Below are 16,388 nucleotides of genomic sequence, written 5' to 3'. Positions count from 1 at the left end.
TCAACATGACGAGTACCCCCGAGAGTTTTAACGAAGAATTTTCACAAGTGTTTAATGATGAGACGGATTAAATTTTCCCGTCTTCTGCTCAGGGTTTTTTTTAAAGACTTCTCTTCTCTCCTGAGTACTCTTCATAGGGTTTCCGCATAACTAATACGCTCTATCCATTTGATCTCCATCATTCTTTTTTGAAACCACATTTCGATATCTTCCTGATTTGATTTCTCCGCTGCTGTCTTCGTCAATGCCTCACTGCCATAAAGAAGCTGCTCTAAATGGAAGTCCTAAAAAATTTCTTCCCGACTTCAACGCTTGTACTTTCAGTAATGTTCAGTTTTGAGGAATGTCTTCAGTGGTGTAGCCAGGAATTTCGTTTGGGGGAGGGTCCAGAACCAGAGGGGAAAATTTTTGAAAAACAGGGTACTAAGTAATGGATTTTAACCTAATTTTTACACTTTTCATAATCGAAAAAACTTCATTTGTTGAAAAAATATGTCGTAAATACATGAATGTTCAATATTTTGTTTTCTTTTATAAAAAGAAAATAATTGTGCTTTTATATTTCGGGGGAGGGTGGGGGTCCGGACCCCCCGAACCCCCCCCCCCCACTGGTTACGCCACTGAATTTCTTCTTTGCCTGAGCTATTCTACTGATTATTTCCATCTTACTTCGTTCATCGTTGGTCACTCGGCCTCCCCAGTAGAAAAATTCCTTCACCTCCTAAAGTTTTTTTCCTTATTTCAGCTTGGTCTTCGCCTCTTCTCTTCTACTGCTGGACCTCTGTTTTCGTTCAATTGATTTTCAGCTTGTGTAATTTGATTTTTAGGTATAAGTTCATTAAGGAATTCATTTGGCATATTTTTTTAATGGAACGGCGCTGGCGGGGTGATGTCATCGTGTTCCTATCCTGGCGTATGAAATAGTGGAGTGCAATTGGTAGTGCAGTTTTATACTCGAGTGTGGAAATTACCATTTTATATTTATATTATAATCCTTGGTTTAAGGGTCCGCCTTCGTTCGTTTTCCTACGGTTAGCGCACATTGGTATCAGTACCTCAGGGTTCAGGATAGTACAGAAAGGGAAGGAAGGGGCAGATTCCACAATTATTTATTGATGCGACCGGTTTCGATACGAAGTATCTTCATCAGACTCTGATCGTAGATATCATTTCTATGTACGTACTTGTACGTAGTAAGAGCATGAGAGAATGTTGCCATGGAGTGGTAGGGGCGGAGGGGAGGTCAAGGGGAATTAGGTAACCCCTCTCCGTAATTTCCGTCATGACTGAAAAGTGGATATATATTATCTTATAAAGATCTAAGTTATCTAATAATATAGGTGGAATGATCTTTGAGCTGGCGCTCCAATTTTGACATTACCAGCTTTAGAAACAATGTTTAAAAATAATCAATGAATCTCTAAAAGGCACTTGTCTCCACATATAAGAACTCAGACGCATTATCGCTGAGACGTTTTATTTACCACCCAGGCACTGCTGAAAGTGATGAGCCGACCCCGAAAACGACCACCTTTAATCCACTCCGCAAGACGCCAAATTTATTGGGATTGCAGAGGAATGCGGCAGACAGAATTGTCAGTCAATCGTTCAGAAAGCAGAAAAACAGCATTGCGGACCTTGAACGCTGGTTTGACGCCATAAAACCAGCGTTCGGGGCTCATCCTCATATATTGAAATCGGTCGTGAGGTAAAATTTAAGTAATAGCGGAGTACTTTAATTTACAAGTAGGTATGTTATAATTCCTCTGGATTTCTCCTGAAACCACTCTATAAACTTGGGTACGGTAGAGGTTAGTCCTTCGGACCGGCAATCCTCAGGTTCATAACATGATTCAGACGATTTTTTTTTTTTACTTGTGGTGCCTCGTGGCGAAGGCGATGTTTAGGTGCATCGATGTTCGACGGTGCTGCAAGAGGGAAGGAAGTAAGGGAGGGAGGTGGAGGAAGGACCGGTGTGCCCTGAGAAGAGTTGCCACCGGCTGCCCTCCACCGCATTCCCTCGGAGTTCTTCTCACTGCGGCAGCTGACGTCTCGCGCAAATTTGTCCACTCCCGTTTTCCGAGAATGCTGTTGGTTGACCCGTTCCTCATGCGAGAGGCGGTCTTTGGTGAGGCGCATCCTTCCTTCGCTGTATGACGAGAAGGGGGAAACTTTGAAACGTCAGAGAGACTGTCTTTTTTTTATAATTTCGAAGGTGGGGCCTTCAATTATTTGTCTCATGCAGGCGTTAATCGGATGAAAGCGACAAGGATGGCTGAGCACCACAGATAGGTGTGCGCTCTTCCAAGCAACCCTGCCAACCCCGTCTCGCCGCCATTGCTTACGTGGTTGTCTTCCCAGCGACTTCACTCGCTCCCCCTTCACGCCGGACATATCTCTTCCCATCCATTGTATTCCCTTCGCACCTTTCAAAACAGGCATTTGAAAACTCAACGTACTACTTGTTGTTTCTACCCTTCGACGCTCTGCAGCAGACACCTGCCCCAAGTCTCGGTACTAACTACAAAATCTGCGTTCTTCGTTATCTTGAGTATTATGCAAATTCTGGCAGCAAACACGTTAGTTATATCTAACGTGTTGGCTGCACATCGCACTGTATAGTAAAATATAAACCAAATAGATTCGTGGTCATAATTACAACACTGTATAGTTGAAAGTAATCTGGTTAGATTTACTACACTTTCTGGCAATTGATTTTTCCGTGTATTTATTTACGGAAAAATTTGCCATGGGACACTAGCTTTACGTAATGGGTGTTATATCCATGTAAAACTTAAAAACAAACTCCTTACACAAATGTTATCTCTTGATCGACAAAGGTCCTGAGTTCTGTTAAACAGAAATCCGGGTCTAGATTATTTTCAGCCAAATATTTGCAAAATTTTATTGCGAAACGTGTCGTGTCGCGGAGTTTTGATACGCGAGGGAAAATTGGTCTTTGCACTTTTCGTAATTATCTTCATACTAATGACCATGTTAGTGCCAATTGTTTTGCAAATTTACCGTATTTTTTAAAATTTGAACATGCGGTTACAAATATTTTTACTGGGCTTAAATGGGTTCGTTTGCTTTTTCCTCGATCTGATCGTTGCGACCTCAGGCGTGGCTGAATGATGTGCGAGTTACGAAAGCAGGAGATGTAGAACTGAGACTGAGGCGAGGTGTTGTCCCTTAGTATGCGCAGCGCAGCCTCCGACTGCTGTAAGGCCTCCTTCATTGCACGGCCTACGCCCACCGCTGAGAGCGCCTCATCTGCATGGGAAACTTGGAAGACCATTTGGGGCGAGGAAACGTCGCTGCTGCTGCAGCGGGAAATAAATGTGTATACGGTGTGGATAGGGGATGAATGGAAACGAGGCAAGTGCTAAGTGGGGGGAGGGGAGGGCGTGGATGGGGCGGGAAAAGGGTGGGGGTGAGAGGGGAAGGAGGAACGCGTTGGGGGAAATGTGGTTGGGGGCTGTGCCACGGAGGTTGGTCAGATGGACGAGAATGATTTCAAAGAAAAACGTGAACAAGCCGTGAGTTATGTTCTGGCAAAAAAAACCACTTGCTGAAGATCACGCGATTGCGAAATATTCCAGGCATTGCTCACCAAAGACGGATTCACCCAAGAAAACTTAGTCCCTTTGCATTCGCACTGGGTACCTAGCCAAACTAAGGAAGCGTTGTAACGCTTTTAATTTTTTCAGGATATCATGAACGGAGAGATTGTTGTGCCGCGCATAAGGACAAGGTTATAGACAGCTCCTAGAACTGATTTTTTCATAAAATACAAATTCTCCATCAAAATGTGCGACTTCAACTGTTATTAAAATATTCTACCGGTTAAGATAAGATTGCATGGATCACTTTGTAAATTCCCACGAGAAGTCTCCCCGCCCAAAGTGGACCTCCCTTTTCCATTCACAATGAGGCTACCTCCCAAAAATCTACGATTACTATTCTCTTCCAATTGGAATAAACAATAATAAATAAAAGGTATGAATCTGACATTCAGAAGCAAGATCCCTCGAACACTAACATTATCATCACTAATAGCATTACATCACCAAAATAAACGATATATCTCAAGCAAAATTAGTCAATGGCAATGCTTTCTATTAATGAAAAACGGTATGAACAATCTTTCTTCGATTTTTTTAAACATGGCAGTATACAGATTATTACGTAGATTGTAAAATTATAAACATTTACAGGGATGCAAAAATTGAGGAAATGGTGCAAATTTTTAGTACTTTGGTTTTTAAAATCTACTTACGTAATAATATATGCAAAAGACTACGAATCGTCAGAGAGAGAGTTCTGCGAAACAGATATCAAAATCTAGATTATTGTCAGCCAAACATTTCCAAAATTTTATCGTGAAATGTGCCTCGGAGTTTTGAAGTGAGGGAAAAATTACCATAGGTAAACCTTAATCGATGTTGTCGCTAACTGATTATAACTTGTATACTTCAACATATAATATCAATAAACTTCAATTCCTAATCGATCTTCACCTCACATTACATTTTACATGTTCCGGACGTACCGCATATGACAAATTCAACGATGTTTCTGTCTGTCCCTTGGTCTCAGACAAGACACTAATTGGAAGCGGTATAGGGTATTAATAATTCATGACAAGGATTCAAATAAATGTGAACAAGGAAAATCAAATTGAAAAAAATATTGCATATGCAATTAGGTAACAGAACGGGTCTTTCCTTGAAAGTCTAATATGAGCAGAAGACAGAGAATGAAAACCGGGAAGGCTAATGAACAATCAAAAAAAAATATTTTTGAGGTTGTGGAAAACTATGAGCAGGTAAAAAAAATATGTGGAACTTTCTAAACTATTTTTTGAGATGAGTTATGGGGAATATTTCCTCGAATTAGTAATGGATGTTCCCTATTAGTAAAGCTTCTAGTATCACAACGGAGAATAAAAATTCAATAAATGACGTAAATAAACTATATTTTTTTCAGAGTATCTAAAATATTCATTTGCTTTTATTTCGTGATAATTCAATGAAAAATACGCATTTCAATTGGGTAATACTCATTAAAAGTGTTCTTGGTAAATCGTAATGTAATTTACTGGCGTAAATGTGCAAAAAGGGTAGGTACACAAAAAATCTCTAACAACAGCGAATGAAAAAGAAGCACGCCTATCTGATAAAAAGTTGCAAACCGGGTTTAATAGTCTATTTCATTAAGCATAAATAGAGCTATGGCTACGTGCACACCATTCTTGACTGAGATCAGTTTCGACCTAGAGCGGAATTCGCTTGAACCATTTAATGAGCATGGAGAACAAACTAGAATATCCCCTATAGAACGAATTCCCTAAATTGCATCATTTGCGGAGGGCAAAATGTATTTGTGGCCAGTGTTCCTCTTCATTTCTGGAGTAATGGTTTCCAATAAGCTTCGTCTTTGTTCATGCACTCCCTCGGCCGTTGACTGCTCCGCTGTGGAGTGGGAGGGTGGTTGGGCAGGCGGCGTAAAATCAAAATCAGGGATGTTAATCTGCCAGGGATGCTAATCTGCGAGGGATGCTAATCTGCGAGGGATGTTAATGCGGCGATATCGGGTGAATGCGGCCGGTAAATGACACGGACATAATATACATACATGTAAATACTGAATCTTAGTCGCAAGACGGCTCTGAATGCACTACTATTTTTACTGCAATGGGTTCAACTTTTGGGAAAGCAGTTGGTATGTCCGAGCCCCGCTCATTGAAAAGCAGAATTCGATTATATATTCGATCACACAATATTTTGAGATTTTTTACCCTCAGTCTGTAAATTATGTTCTCCATTTTTCATGCATTTTTATGAGTTTGAGGTTGATTAAGTGTGGAAAAATGGTCCGAAAATGTGCTTTGTGATGGCACTTATTCTTGCTTCATAAGCTTAAATCGTAACCTTATCGTCAGTGAAAGACCTCTGAATTACCGAATAGTAAATGGTCGAATTACCCTTTTCTTACCATTGTATTTTGTCACACGGATTATTTGGCAGCGTGACATATGCGGGAGGGAAAGAAGGTTGGGCGTTATTGAAAGTAGAAAGCACCATACACGGCCGATATTTTCACATAGTTCGTTATTCTGACATGAAATGCAACAATACTTTTACCCATAATTTAAAAAGTGATGTCTTTCATTACCATTGCACGCCATACAGTGCACTTCGCGAGGGGTAGCTAGCTGGCGTAGCCTTAAAGACTCCCATCGTGAGCCAACCAAACGTATTCAAACCCTGGGGAATTCGTCCTGATATCCCCATCCACATTCTTCAAATATCCATTTCCCCATCCCCATTCTCTCAAACCCCTCCTCAGAGGATGCAGGATGATGGGAAATTCAATGAATTACCCGCGCGATCGAAAAAGACTTAAAATTCCGCTACAACCTTCTATGGTAACTTCGTCTTCTTTTCGACGCCGACCAGGTTAATACGGCAACTGCAATGCCATAAATAATTAAATAAATCATAAAGAAGAAAAAATAGATATTTACGGTTTATCTGAAAGTGATTCCCTTTTCTAAGGAAGCACAAGTATCCGTCGAGCAATATTTACAACATTGGCAGCTCCTCGATAATTATGTTACCATTAGGCAAGGTCGTTGCTAGCGAGAGAGGGGGAAATTAAGGGAACAAGTTACCCCTGAAATGATTCAATACACGGTTTTCAGTATAACCTTTCCTTATGCGTTCCCCACCCAAAATCTCTCACATATTACGGTCCAGCCTCGAAGATCCAGTGCCGATATTCATGGTACAAAATGTCGCCTAACGTGATATGTTTCACCATGTCCCACCAGAACAATCCCACCCCCGCTCCGGAATACCCCACCCGCATCACGAGTACCTTATATAAGCAATGAAATTCCAATTTTCACGAGTAGTAGCAAGCCTAGCTCCGCCTTGAGGACTCCTAATGTGTAAAGGCCGATTTACACGGGGCACGTACTAGCACAATCTGACGTGTATACGAAGGCGCAGTCAAAATTGCGTCGTGTAAAAACCGTTTTTACACGGGGCACGTACTTGCACAATCTGACGTGCGTATGAAGGCGCAGGCAAAATTGCGTCGTGTAAAGCGGTGAATTGCTAGAACACATGCGGGAATGCGTGGACGTGAGATGGCAAAACAGTCCCTGTTCTAATTTCGTTCATGCATTCGCGCAATTCCGCACCAATTTTGAAATCAATGCAGTTCTAACCTGCGCAATTCCGTACCCCGTGTAAAACGGCCTTAAAGCGGTAAATTGCTAGAACACATGCGAGAAAGCGGGGACGTGAGATGGCAAAATATCCCGTTCTAATTTCGTTCATGCATTCGCGCAATTCCACGCCAATTTTGAAATTGATGCAGTTCTAACCTGCGCAATTCCGCGCCCCGTGTAAAACGGCCTTCAGTCTCCCACTGTGAGACTACGGAGCGTATTATAACCCTGGTGAATTCATCGCGAGTTCCTCACTCTACTCGTACTAGCGTGCTCGCTGAGAATTATTGCCTCCCCGCGCCACCATCAGAACTTCATTCACCCCTTTGCGTCGCTCCGTCTTCTCACTCCCTCCGAGGCCGTTGATAGATGCTGGCCGCACATTGCCCCGATCTCACCATCACAGTCCCCGGTCGCCTCTCTCTCTACTACACGCTGTGCGGAGTGAAGGGGAGTCGCGGATCCGCGCGGCCACGGATAGAGAGAACTGGGGAGACTCCGTGATCGCATCCTAACCCACCCACACTTCCCCGTCCCAACAATCCCAAGCCCTTCCCTCCCTCCGCTGCTTCGGAGGAGGAGGAGGAGGAGGTGGGCGGAGCCGAGGCGGACCAATGGCGTGCGCCGGCGTCCCCCCGAGGCGTCCACCCATTGGCCCGCGCCCTTCCTCCCGTCTTGGGGATGGGCCCTCTTCCCGAGCATCACCCCTCTTCACCCGGACGGAGAGACGGAAGAGAGGACAGGAGCACCCACCCACCCAGGGCCAGGGCGGAATCATCATCATCCTTCCCGAAGGAGGAGAGGGTGGGTGTTCGATACCCTTAAAAAAAAGGAAATCCTCCCACCCCGTCCCAGCTCACACAGACTCGTAGGGGGAACTCGGCCCTCCCCTCCGCCCCCTCCCCCTCCGCCCGCCGTGAGCGCCCTCCCCCTCTCTCCTTCCTTCTTCGATCGGACCGCCAGATACTCTCCGCACCTCTCCCACATCAGCCGAGACACTGCACGGCTCAAACGCTTTTATATTATCAATAAACATATAGTATGTACGCCCACAGTACGCCGGAGGCAGTAAGATACAGCCATTGACCAGCTGAATTGTTGCCTCATTGTCCTCTGTTATGATAAGGACTGGAAAGAAATGAAATGCGCTAAAGGAACATCACTAGAAATTACATGACTGGAAAAACATAGAAAAATTTTGGTGCTTTATTAGACAGAGAAGAGGGCAAAAAGCAAGGATAGTCATAGAATGACGATAGAACTCGGTTGGCCTACAGTTCCATGTGCTTCTAGTCAAGAGCTTACACAGGATCAAAACTAGGGGGGGGGGGGGCAGGCAATGGTTGTTCAAGTTGTAGGTAAGATTTAAGCATGGAAAAGGTGAGTGAACCCTCTGTTTCAAAAAATTTCCACCCTGATTTTGGACCCCCCCCGAACGAAATTCCTGGCTATCCCACTGACCCTAATAAGTTACATGGTATTTTATTATTTATTAATTTTAGGTGTGTGAGCTTCACATCGCACCTTGTGATATCAGAAAATAATCTGTGGCCTTGGACGAGAAGACGAGGAGAAAATTCTTGCTGAATTGAAGGTGCCCAGATTGGAGGAAGGTACCATTGCTTCACTGTTACCTGTCGCCAAGAAGACAGACATTGTGGCAGAAGTGACATATTTGTGGATGTGGATTTGATTTGTGCAAGTTGATGCTGTGATAGTGGACGTTCATCGGAGAAAGTATTGAAGATAGTTTTTATGTATCGACCAGTCGATCCTCTTTTAAATAATTTTTTATTCGAAAGAGAATAAGAGTAATTGTTTCGCTAAATTAGATGTGGGATAGAAGAGAAAATTGGAAATAGTATTGTGGTTGACAATAGAAAATACATAATATATGTATTGTATTTCTGTGGGTTTTTTCTTTCCTGCCTCTTTAAAATTTCTTGTGGTGGTGACTTCATGCAAAGTAAGTATAAAATCGGAGGTGTGATCTAAGAGATACCATGTTTTATTTTACAAGTGTTTATGCTGGTGATTTGGCAGGACTTTCATATTTTTAATAGGTTGATACATTTACTGCAGTGACCTAGAGACTTTTACTCATCCCAAATAATTTTTCAAATACTTTAGCGCCTGATATGGGTAAGTTTTAGTAGCTGAGACTGAACTATACGTTAATTTTTGCTTGCATTTTGATGAATGCGATCATACTAATAGCAGATGTGTCAGCAATCCTGTTTCATCGGCAATTTTTATTTAAAAATTTTATTTCGTCAGGCTTTAGGGTAAGCTTTTTAATGCTCGTGGGCTAAGTGATGTCTTATTTAGTGTCAAAATTAATAAGAATTTACTCTTATTAACATCTCAAGGTTTCCATGTAAGTACGAGCCACTTAAGAATGCTGGGGATGCGTGAATTATCCTTGAGAATCTCATTTTTCGCAGTTATTTAAGTGGCCGAGTAAGTTTTGTAAGTTCTCATTAGGTAAATAGTACTGTATCATGGTAATTAGAATTCATGATATAGTATTATTTACCTATTGAGAACTTACAATTCATAATGATTCATAACATTCTCATCGATTGAGATTAGCCTGAGTGCTGTGTTCCTCCGCGCTTTGTATCCTATCGTACGTGCTTCGTAGCGGACATTCACATGCTGCGTACGCGCTTCGTCGACAGGCCGCTAATGGAAAGTATCCATTGACGAAAAGCGACGAAGCGGCATAGTATCCCCGTAGTCAATGGGTACTATGTACATACGAATTAGATACGGAGGGTTCTGTGCCGTCTGGGTAGCATTATTGCATTATCATGGAATTATTATTACTCCAAAATTAATTGTTACGATGGAGCATAGAAAAAAAACAAATGACAACTATATTTAAAATAAGGTACGTGCATTTTTACATCACTCAAAGTGTTACTAATGCTATTAGTCATATGTAAGTGAAATCATTTTTGTGATATCTCTCATACTGACTCTCCACATCATCTTCCAATTCATTATAATGCACATAATTACGCATTAAAGCCCTGATGAAGAACACTGCATGACCGAAACTTGGGCAAACTGAAGCTTTTTTTATAGACCTACACCTCAAGAAATATATCATCGAGTTTTTAATCTTTTTACGAGTATTTTGCCACATTTATTCTTCGTTCCACCCTAAGAAAGATATTCTGCAAGTAAAGAAATCATCGATGATCGGTTACCAGGGTAACATAGTTTACATGATCTGATATAGTCTTTCATCGCCAGATTTATGCAATGCAAAAGGTATAAAGAAGGTAACTATACCAATCTCAACTCTCAATTATAGCTTATAGAACTGAATTATTTGTCACCTGAAAGGAGGTAATGGACTTCCCTCCTCATATGGCTTTCAGGGAAAGACCCAGTAGCTGGTTTAAAATCCTGGGAAATACACGACCCTACGATTCAATCGATGCATATGATATAACTTGATAATATAAATGTGACCAGCAGTTAACAGTGCGAAAAATCAACAGGGAAAAAAATCATTCGCCTTGACCAGGATTCGAACCCGGATTCCCCGATTTCCAGTCTAGTCCGGTGTAGTTTAGTTTTAGCCGGTAAAACTACTGAAAAGTCATTCCTACTTGTGGACATTTGTGGACAAATCCGGTGTGATCGTATCACAAATATCCACATAAGAGAATGACTCCTCGGTAGCTTAACTGGCTAAAACTAGACTAGACCGGACTAACACTAGACGGGGAATCCGGGATCAAATCCTAGTCAAGGCGAATGATTTTTTTCCCTGTGGATTTTCCGCACAGTTTGGGCATTGCGGGTGACTCCCGTAAAAGTTATCTTCGTGGCTGATCCCGGTATACTGAAAAATAGCAGTTGATTGGCTTAAAAACTTTTTTAAGAGGGATCAATAAAACTATTTAATCAAATTTTCTGAAAAAAAAATTAAAACCATGCTTGCTCATTACCAAGTCAAATTTTTACTACTATTTATACATTGATTAAAGCAAAATTTAATATTTGATCATTTCAACTGCTGCGAGAATGGATTTAACATGGGAAATAAAGCACTAATCGCGTGTTTCCTCTGTTAATTCTTGCCTTCATCATGGCCCTGTAACATGGCCTTTAAATAATAACCCAGTGTCATTCAAGACGATAAGACGGCTTTTTTTTAATGGAGTCTAATCCCAAATAAAATCGTCGTTCACCACTTCATTCACGCTGTCGTTCGCTCGGCTCGCACTCACCTCATATCGACTTTCACGGCCACGGCGAATTTATCTCACGCTCAAGAAAAACTGCCACACGAGTCATCACGCCTCTCGTTCGTCGTCCACCCGAGGTCGTAGAGTTTTTCGCTTTTTTTTTTTACTCTTTTCTCACACAGAAAATTTAATGTTTTATTTATTTTCTACTGCTCGTACAACAAATGCGTTGTTTTGTGGGTAATTTCTCTTTTCAATATGCTCTATTGCTGGAGCGGATTTCATTATCCTTACAACTTCCAACTTAATTTTAGGTAGGCAATCGTGTTAGCTAAGTTGTATTTTATCCATCTGTTTTTTTTTAGCGTTTTATACATCGACCTTGATAAGAAGACGAAACAATCTAATCGACCGTATCAGGAAACATGGTGGCCTGATGAAGACAATCGTCGAGGATCGAGTAGATGACAAGAATGGCAATAGAAGACTGCCAATAAAATATGTGTTACAGGTAAAGAAGAATGTGAAATAGATGAAGTACACAATGAATTAGATATTTTCTAGTAATGATGACGGAACTACAGAATGACGTCGTTGACAAATTACATTTTTCGGAATGCGTGATAGAGAGGCTTTTAAGATATGATGTCAATGCCATTAAAATATGCATCATTTACTTTTTATTCTAGGAAAAAACCTAACTGTGGACGCACACGTTAATTTTAACGCGGATACACGTTTTTAAATGTTTGTGAACATCAGATCTAAATTGAAAGCTTTTTCCCAAAAATCCGTATCATTACCATTATTAAGAGGACTAAACAATGCAATTAATTAAATATTAAAATAGGCACTGTTTTAAAGAGATTTATCAGCTTAAACGCTCAATGCATGAACAAATGTTATTGTGAAATTTAAAATTTTTACTTGTCCATATCTTCACTCAAAATAGAAGTTGCTATGAATAATCTCCTTTGAGAAATGGTTTTGCGAGCAAAGGAGCATATTCATGTGGAAGGGCGGATGTAGGATTTTTCTGTGGGGCCTGACAGACGAACATTCTTCTCGTATTTGAGATTAAAAACAGCGTAAAACTTTTCCTGCAAGAAAAATTCTCTTTATTTTAATATGAAAGTTATTAATATGAAATTAAACGATTGAGGCTCCGTAGTACACAAAGCAAAACATATATTATAATGATAACCGTACACAAAATCTTGTCCATTCATTAAGCGTTTGGGGGGGGGGGGGACGTGACCCCGTGCCCCTCCCCTAAATCCGACTATGTTTATGTGGGAAGAATACATCGGGTCAGAAACTTGTACAATCCGAAAAGCTGACCAGAAAATACTTGAAGCATTCGAGATCTGGTGCTAGCGGCGCGCCGCGGCGGGTCCTGAAGCTGTGAAGGAAATGGGTGAGAAAGGAGGTGTGCCGAATAATGGGGACGGAGGTGCATCATACTCAAAGGAGTGATCCAATGGGTCACTGACCCATAGATAGATGGGTCAAGTGATAAGACTCATTGATTAAGTGAGAAATGTTAATGGAGGGAACAATCGAAGTGATTGTCTCCAGAGTAAGACCAAGGGTTAAGTAAATGGGACAGATAAAGAAGGAAAAAGAACATGGTGGAGCTGAAGGAACTGGCTGGTGACAGATAGAAAAGGACGGCTGCAGCTAAAAGCCAACTTGCACTAACGCGGCAAAGCAGACTTTGCAAGCTAAAAGCCAACCTTTGAATTGCAACACTATGGATGAATTTACGCGTATCATTGAATTTATCCTTGTAATCTTAATGGATATTTTTTTTCGAGGCAAAATTTTGTTTAATAACAGGTGCGAAAAGTGTTAGCTTTTAATACCTCGGAACGTAGGCTTTCGCAGCGAGATTCATTGATGCCGACGACTTTCGGGTGCAGCTGCGTATTGCGCGTTGTCATGCAAGCTTTCGCGGCCATTGCAGGTCGCATCACCAGGCGATGAAAAATGTTGACAAATTTTGCTTGACAACGCGCAATACGTGCGCTGCACGCGAAAGTCGTCGACATCAATTTTTAAAACCACATTAATCGGTTACACTCGTTCTGTTTTTTCCTCGCTAATGCCTGGAAGCGTACTTATAGTGGATTTCCTAAAATGTTATTGATAAACATCATGTTATCTTGCTCAGACTCAAGGTTTAAACAATATTTCAATCGGCACATTTGCAAGCTAAAGCTTACCCTTCTTTGATTAGAAGCCTTCGAGACCGGGTGCTGGAGGAAGATGAAATGGTTGGCTAGGGTTGGAAGCGAGGAGGTTTACCTGAGAATAAGAGAAAAACAAGAACTGTGGAGCCACATGCGGTAGAGAAGGATCCAGTGAATAAGTCATATAATGAAGCATATCAATTACATGAAACTTTAATTAAAGGATACACGGAAGGAAAAGCCCCCCCGAGGAAGATTAACCCTTTCTAACCCAGAGGTGCTTCGGGGAGAAACCAAATTTCAAGATTTTTCATTTTGAAAATTTGAAAATTTTACACTCCATTATAATTATCTTTGCAGCTAAATATTTATTAATTACGGTTTACACCACAAAAAATGCATAGTTTAGAAATTTCCTAGATGGAGCATAAAATTTATACTTTTTTGATGCATGATAAACTCCCTCCCCCCCCCCCCCCCCCCCCCCAGAGCTCAGAGAATTTTTTAAGTTTAATCCATTTTACTCAATTGGATTGATATTAGGAATAGAATAGTGTAAGGATTAATAAAATATCCCCCAGAAAGCCGTAAAACTCACTATTTTGAACCATTTATCTTGAAATTCAGCAACTTTTCAACAAATTTAAACAAAAACGACAACAACACATTTAATTATCTCGCACATACCGCTTACCCTGGTAAGTATTCTATACCCCCACACACATCAGTATTAGCTGCACCTAAACTCCCCTAGCCTTAATTCCTAGCTGCGCCCCTGGTGAATATGAACGTGTGATTCAGAAAATGATAGGTCAAGCCATCACTCTTTTGATACCAGAAAACTTATCGCTGGATGGATGAAAAAATAAACGTGTGATTCAGCTTTTTGAAGCCCAGAGTGATGACGTAGGAGCGAAGAGATTCCCAGCTAATCTTGGATATTGTTCTTACCATGTGCAACACAATGATGGTGCTTTTTGGCATCCAAACTCAACTTGTACGGACATCCGATACTAAATCCATTTTATTTACAAAGTTACGGCCTAAACTAGTACATGGTTATAATCGTTATAATCAACCCTTGGCTAAATCAACTTGCTTTGCTTGAAACCTGATCTGGTTCAATATTTCAATCCTAGATACCAGAGTGTGAGTGAATACTTCCTGATTTTCCTTGATGAGGTAAGTACATAAATAACGTTATGGTAGAGGAAAAATTATCGGATATCGGTGCTCCGATACCGATATGCCGATAGTCCAATATCGGCCAGTATTTATATCGGAATTAATTATCGGCTCACCCCTAGACTATTTACCTTTAGCGACTATTTACTTTTATAGTCACTATTTACCTCATCAAGGAAAATCAGGAAGTATTCATCCATACTCTGGTATCTAGGATTGAAATATTGGACCAGATCAGGTTATCGGTTCTAAATATCGGTTATCGGTACTAAATATCGGGTATCGGTTATCGGAAAAAAAATTATTGGCTCACCCCTAGTTGTAACAAAACTGATGGTTAGAGCCGTGATTTGGTGAAAGTTCTTCATTTTTAATAAAAAACTTTGTTCATTTCACATGCGATTTTACCTCACGATCAGTTTCGTCGCTGAGCGACATCTTCAGGTTCAAATACAGGGATACATTGAGTCAGTAGGGGCAGCCAAGTGGGGGTAGCTAAGAAGGAGGGTATTGTGGTACTTAATGGTTGTAACATTTAAACCTAGGTCGTAATAAATTTTATAATCGTGGAAAATCGTAATAATTTATTTCAATATGGGTAGAATAATTTAAGCGCATAAAGAAAGTAGCAGCTACCCATAGCTGCTGATTAATGTGCATGGAAACACAATGGTTTCAATGAGAAATTCCCTTACTTATATTGACATAAAGTTTAATGTTTGTATTTCCCGAACGTAAAAAAATTAAAACATTTCATGAACATGAGAGTTTTTGGGTGATGTGATTTAAATGTTCGACTTCGGCTTGGAGCACTTGAAAAATATGGTGATGAATGTGATATGCACCTTGACGATGATGTAGTAACGGCTAACAATGAAACCAAGGTCGTCATCAATTTTATAATCGTGGAAAATTGCAAGTATTTATTTCAATATGGGTAGAATAATTTAATCGCATGTAATAAAATAGAGCAATATAAATATAAATAAATAAAATAGTAGCCACCAATAGCTGCTGAGAAAATGGAACACCATGCGAGGTTTAATGAGCAATCCCCGTACTTAGGCTGACTCAAGGGCGGATCCAGGATTTTTTCGGGGGGTGGGAGGGTTACCAGGGTGTTACAGGCAAACGGTCTTCTCGTATTTGGGATTGAACACAATTTGCAGTTCAGTTACTCTGCGAAATATTCTCTTAAATTAAATATAAAAGTTATTAATATGTTTATACTCATAACTTCTATATTAAAATGTAAAATTCATTAATATTTGTATTAAAACTCTCGCCTAACTTTTGAGCGTCTGCCCCCCCTAAATCCGCCTATGGGATGACTTAAAATTTAACGTGTTTCTCCCGAATATAAACAAAAAAAATTATAAGCATGGGAATTTTTTGGGTGAGGGGATAAAATGCTCGACTTCGGCTTGGAGTGCTTGAAAAACATGGCGAAAAGTGGGAAAGACGAAAGTCGGCAGATTGATCGGTGAATGTGGCAACGCCGCACCGCCTCCCCTCCCTCCCACCCAACGCGCCCCCCGAACCAGATCTGCGAGCTCCCCCTGGAAC

Source organism: Ischnura elegans, chromosome 1 (assembly GCF_921293095.1).
Source record: "Ischnura elegans chromosome 1, ioIscEleg1.1, whole genome shotgun sequence".
Classification (NCBI taxonomy): domain Eukaryota; kingdom Metazoa; phylum Arthropoda; class Insecta; order Odonata; family Coenagrionidae; genus Ischnura; species Ischnura elegans.
Note: the sequence above shows the minus strand (reverse complement) of the source record.